The sequence below is a fragment of the Benincasa hispida genome, chromosome 3 (genome assembly GCF_027475165.1).
Source record: "Benincasa hispida cultivar pf3 chromosome 3, pf3_genome.v1.1, whole genome shotgun sequence".
Taxonomy (NCBI): Eukaryota; Viridiplantae; Streptophyta; class Magnoliopsida; order Cucurbitales; family Cucurbitaceae; genus Benincasa; species Benincasa hispida.
The window spans coordinates 51668209-51675042 of record NC_143480.1 but is presented as its reverse complement, the minus strand read 5'-3'; the positions used below and the strand labels follow the sequence as shown (position 1 = coordinate 51675042).

Genomic DNA, 6834 nt, shown 5'->3' with positions numbered 1-6834 from the left:
TTTTCCATGAGATGGGAATGAAAACTATTAGTCCACACGAGGTTTTTAAATAAATGATTGTTTGATAATGAGCAAGGAATGTTCGTCTTTCTGCCAAACAACATGTATTGAACTTATAATTCATTAGATACTTTTTATGAATGCCAACTAAGTATCATAAGTAAATTACTCCTGGTTGTTCAATCATTTGATAACCAGAGTCATTCCTTGACAAATGATCATCCTTCTCTATTGAAAAAAATGATATGTCTTTTGAAAACATATGCTTATCAAAGATCCAGGAGCCTGATTTGAACACCCAATCTATCTTTTGAAGAGTGGAATTTAAAAGGAAAGTGATTTTTACCCAGATTTTTTTTTACCGTAAATCCTTTTATTTTCTGGGATGTGTCTTCGTCCAAATCTTCATTCAAGATATTCTACTCTTTAGAAAGTTTCACTTTTTTCCAACCTAATATCAAGGAATTCAAATCCATTAGATGATCATGTTTTACATGCCAAAGATGTGTGTAGAATACTAGGATTGCACTACTACCTAGAAGAAGCTCTCTACAAAGGATCTTGGAGGGATTTTTTCCCTTACTCGTCAATGTTATATTAAATAGATATTAATAGACTATGTCAATATAAATAAATATATAATGAAAGAAAAGCATTCATGAACTTGAGCCGTCTTAGCTCAGTGGTAGAGCATATGGCTTTTAACCACGTGGTCGTGGGTTCAATCCCCACAGGCGTTAGCCATACATTGGATAATATCTTCATTAAGAAAAAGAGAAGTTTATATTTGATATTATAGTGATAGAAATTGATTTAAGTCTTATCACAAATAAATGTTGAGAAAAGTATATAAGTGTTTTCTTCAGTATTTTTGTAAATTTGAATATATATGATATGATTCTTTTAGGCTTCATGTCATTACTACAAGAATTTGGGCCTTTCTCGACGGTGAAAGTCGTCAGCATAAAAAATACCGTCAGGTTTTCCCGACAGTCAGGAAATCGTCGGCAATAGTGTTGAGAATGCTTCGTGGGGGAAACCTTCCCCGACGGTATGGAAGTTGTGCCGTAGGGGAAAAATTATCTTGATGGATATAGGATAAGACTTTTCTGCTGACCCTAAGTAAAGTCGTCAGGAGAAAAGGGCAACCTTTGACATATAAATTTCTAACCCCCGTCGGGATTGGAATGTTATCCCGACAGTGTAGAAGCCATTGGGATGATTTAATATAGCTCGACGGTACAAGTTCCGTCAGGCGATGTTACTTTTTGTGCCGTCAAGCGATGTTACTTTCACTCAACGATGATTAGGCACTATCGGGAGATGTTAATATAGCCTAATAGTTAGAGTATCGTTGGGTTATAGTTCTTTATCCCAACGGTGTCTAGGCACAATCGGGATGTCTTTTAAGCTCCGATGGTTTCTGGCCACCATCGAGATATGTATTAAATCCCGACGGTTTATGGTCACCGTCAAGATAATAAATTGGTCGTTCGAATAAGTGCTTTTGTGGCTTTTCCCGACCCCTGAGACCGTCGAGGGATATCTTTTAGCATCGGAATTATATATTTAACCAAATGTCATACCTAATTGAATCTGTTTATTTATTTTCTTTTTTTTAGATTTATTTTCTTTATTCTAAATATTATACCAGTTTGAATCTTACAAATATAAATCAAACTAAAATAAGATTGTCAAAATCAAGTAAATGTCTATAATAGATAGTAAATAATATATAGAAAACACGTTTGAATCTACAACCTTAATCCAAGAGTTACTATAACAAATCTATATTTACAACTCATAACAATTAAAACAAACCAAGATATATCTTTATTTACTAAACCTAACCAACTATCTGAAGGAAATTTTTGGAAAAGTTCCTTTGAGCAGAAGCAAAGATCGTTCCAAATTTCATTTTTATAGAATATAAAGTCTTACAGTAAAAAAAAAAAACAAGATATGCATTTACTTAAAATTACAACATGCTTTAAAACAATTACATAGGGTTTCAAAATCCTTCCTTTGAAGAACTCTTTCTTCAAGTAATTCCTCGTACAAGCCACGAATGAAACTCCTTCCACGTGGATCTCCTTCTTCAAGAACGGACATTACCACTTGAGAACCCTCTATATTCTCTTGGGATAGAGGATTCAAGAAAGAGTTGAGGGTTTTGCTTGAATCCTTGAAAGAGGGAAAGGAGATGGAGATGAAGAGAGGGAAGTTTCTACAAACAACTTTTTTCTTGGGGAGAACTCTTCTCAGAGAGAATTAAGGAAGAAGATGATGATTCAACTTCTTGAATCCCATGTTAGTTTACTTGAGCGAATGAGGGAAGGGAGTTATAACTCCTTCCATTTTTATTAATTTCAAATAAATTAATAAAATAGAAAAATATAATAGCTACTTTATTATATATACACACTATATGTTATATCAAATATAACATATAGCCTATATTTTTATATTTTATCAAATACAACATAAACTATAGATTTTATTCTCTCTCAACTATACATGGCATTTAATATAAATCACATTTATATTGAATCAACTTATATGAATCCCATCCATATAAATGATGTTTGGATCATATCCAAATATTTAATTCCTCTCAATATAAATCATATTTATATTTAATTACGTGAATCTCATTCATATAATTGGTATTTGAATCATATTCAAATTCCTCTCATATTACCTCAAAATTATAATGTATCAAATACATTATAATTAATTTAATTAATTATATCATATACAATTAATTCTCTAAATTAATTTGAACAATTCAAATTAATCCAAAGATTGCATCCCTATTGAGCTCTGAAGGGGACCTTATGGACCTGTAGATTGCAGCTTCAACGGTACTCGGACAATTAATTAAACTCTTTAATTAAATTATCCATCATCTGTTAATTGTCGGTCACTCCACTAAAGACCGACAGTTGCACTCTTCGCACTATACATAAATTTATGTGTCTATTGGATATAACCAATCAAAAGTGCAATGACCCTTCACAAATTGCTCGTAAGTACTGTTGAGCCAAAATACCGTTTGGCTCCTGTAGTTTTATCTAACTCCTTAAGTACCACTGATTCTTCTAATGAACAATAAGTCATAATCTCACTATGACCAAGTCCCTCTCAGGCTAGGAGAGGTTATGGCCACTATGTTCAAGACCCAGAATCAGTCGTTAAGGGAGAAATTTATCTACTTGCCCTTGCATCGGGGAAAGAGTGAATTCCGTCTTGTGTAGCTGTGTTCCCAGCTCCCTAGTCAGACAAATCCCCAAAATGGTAGGCTTGTTGAGTTGGCAATCTGGCTACTCTCACCCATACAAATCAAAGGGTCGTCTTCATAAGCAGCAGTTCACAACTCACTCAGGATTTAGGTCATGTCACCTATGGTCATCCTAGTGAAATGTAAGTTTCTATTATTAACAACGTTATATAAAGAGACTAATCATTTTATGGTCCGATCTTATACAAACACTTTGTATAGGATACCCCCGCTCGCATGTCTCCACATGAATGATCAGGATCAGATTATTTATAACACTTTACAATACTTGTAACACCTACAAAGAAGCCTGTATCCATAGTGTCACTAGGATAAGGTACCCAGCCTTATCCATCTACTACAGACCATTTAGGTTATTATTTAAACAAGATCCACGTGTATGTCTCTACATACTTGTTTAAATTACAGGAAATAACCTCAGATTTTAGTTTATTGGATTGGGTATATGCTTATAAAATAAAATTTGTTTTATTAGCAACATTATGTTTATACAAAGTTTACAAACTACGAGATTATAAGGAGATTTAGAACACCATTCTCAACACTCTCCCACTTGTTCTAAAACTTAGGGAGACTAATATACAATATAAATAAAGTACAAAAATACAATAAACTAGGGCATACACTATACCTAATAACATCTCCCATTTGCCCTAGACAATGTGCCACATATCCCGTAAACCCAGACTTTCTAGATGACCTTCGAACACTTTAGTCGTAAGAGCCTTTGTAAACGGATTAGCAACGTTGTGCTTCGAAACAATCTTCGTGACAATCACATCACCTTGATGCAAAATCTCTCGAACCAAATGATATTTTCGTTCTATGTGCTTGGCTCTTCGATGACTCCTCCTTAGAATTTTCCACAACACCACTATTATCACAATAAAGTGTGATGGGCAAAGATACATTTGGAAAAACTTCCAAATGAGTAAGGAACTTCTCAAGCCAAATAGCCTCTTTAGCAGCTTCATAAGCAGATACGTATTCGGCTTCCATAGTATAGTCTGCGATGTGGATTTCCTCCATTCAAAGTATACATTGACCCTGATGTGGATTTCTGAGAATCTCGATCAGTCTGAAAGTCAGAGTCTGTGTTTCTTGTAAGGATCAAATCCTTATCTCCATACACGAGCATATAGTCCCTCGTTCTCTGAAGATACTTGAGGATCATTTTGACCGTCGTCCAGTGATCTAATCCTGGATTCGACTGATATCGAACAATCCCTATTGCATAGCAAATGTTAATTCTAGTACATAACATTGCATACATAAGGACGCCAACAGCCGATGCATAGGGAATTTGTCTCATTTTCTCAACCTCTTGAGGAGTCTTAGGACATTATTCCTTAGATAATACAATTCCATGCTTGAAAGGTAATAAACCCTTCTTGAAATTGTGCATCAAATATCTGACAAGCATCTTGTCAATATACGATGCCTAAGACAAGGCCAACCTTTTGTTCTTACAATCCCTTATAATCTGGATCCTTAGAACAAACTACGCCTCTTCCAAATCTTTCATTTGGAATTGGGTGGCTAGCTATTTCTTTACATCAGTCAGAAAACCTACATAATTCCCAATGAGTAGGATATCATCCATATACAGTACGAGGAAAGCTACTAAGCTGTTGATGATTTTCTTATAAACACAAGATTCATCAACATTTAGATCAAAGCTATAAGATTTGATCGCAACATCAAATCTTATATTCCAAGATCGAGATGCTTGTTTCAGTCCATAAATAGACCAATTAAGTGATCTTGCTTAATGAATCCTTCTTGTTGATTCATATAGATGGTCTCTTCAAGATTACTATTCAAAAAGGCAGTCTTGACGTCCATTTACCATATCTCATAGTCATAATATGTGGCTATGAATAAGAGAATCCCGATAGACTTTAAAATGACAACATGTGAGAAAGTTTCTTCATACCGTTTTGCCCCTGTAATTACATCTAACTCCTTAAGTACCACTGATTCTTCTAATGAACAATAAGTCATAGTCTCACTATGACCAAGTCCCTCTCCGGCCAGGAGAGGGTGTGGTCACTATGTTCAAGACCTAGAATCAGCCGTTAAGGGAGCAATTTATCTACCCTCCCCTGCATCGAGGAAGGAATGAATATCGTCTTGTGTAGTTGTGTTCCCAACTCCCCAGTCAAATGAATGCCTAAAATAGTAGGCTTGTTGAGTTGGCAATCTGGCCACTTTCACCCATACAAATCAAAGGATCGCCTTCATCAGCAGGAGTTCAAAATTCACTCAGGATTCAGGTCATGTTACCTATGGTCATCCTAGTGAAATATAAGTCTCTATTATTAACGGTGTTATATAAATAGACTAATCATTTCATGGTCCGATCTTATACAAACTCTTTGTATAGGATAACCTCGCTCGCATGTCTCCACATGAATGATCAGCATCAGATCATTTGTAGCACTTTACAACAATTGTAACACCTACAAAGCAGGCCTATCGTAGTGTCATGAGGATAAGGTATCCAGCCTTATCTATCTACTACAGATCATTTAGATTATTATTTAAACAAGATCCACTTGTATGTCTCTACATACTTGTTTAAATTACATGAAATAACCTCGTATCTTAATTTATTGAATTGAGTATCTGATTATAAAATAACATTTATTTTATTAACAATAATATATTTATACAAAGTTTACAAACTACGAGATTATAAGGAGATTTAGGACATCATTCCCAACACTTGCCTTTCCCCTCCCCCCCTCCCCCCCCCCCCCCCAAAAAAAAATATTTTCAATCCCAATATACAAACCAACTGAAACACATATTTATACGTTTATGTTGTTACCATAATTGCAAGGTAACAACATACACAATCATCTAATTTAGCATAAAATGAAATTCAAACTCAACTTCAGAACGCTAACTATACTTTACATAACTATACATTTATGTTGTTACCATAACTGCGGGATAATAACATACACAATCTTCTAATTAGTTTACTACAAAAGTCGAAGTGCTCATACCTAGTTTGATTTATCTTTCTTGAGCTGTAAGAGCATAGCTTTCATATCCTTCATCTCAGATTATCTTATGGCTTCCAGTTCGTCCAATCTAACCAATCTAGCCTTTAAGGATTCTATCACTTGTTGTTGCTCCTCTATAACTCTTGATGAAGATGCACTGGACGATGATTTTTTTTTCACTTTTTTACCCTTCAGTGTCCTACCAAGGACCACTCCTGTGCCCAACATCTACTTGCATATTTCTTCATCCGATATTCGTTCAAACCCTTCTTGGGTGGATGATTCTCTCAGTTCGACCATTTGACTCTACATCAATAATCAGGACTAATTATTATATAACAATTGTATATGAATAAAGTTACATTGTGGAATAAAAGCTTACATATGCATCATTCGCAGCCTGATTAATAAATGAGTTGTCACTCTTACAATGTGTTTGCTTAAATAAGTCCATAGGTCCATTGTTTGATCGTCGGGTCCTTTCTATAAAACAATTCACAAGATATTAAACATACTTTC

At 34.8% G+C, this 6834-nt stretch overlaps 1 non-coding gene across 1 annotated transcript; it reads left to right on the top strand.

Moving 5' to 3' along the window:
- Window positions 1–668: 668 nt before the first annotated feature.
- TRNAK-UUU (transfer RNA lysine (anticodon UUU)) lies at window positions 669–743 on the top strand. Its single transcript has one exon. It is a non-coding gene; the product is annotated as a tRNA-Lys (tRNA).
- The last annotated feature ends 6091 nt before the right edge of the window (window positions 744–6834 follow it).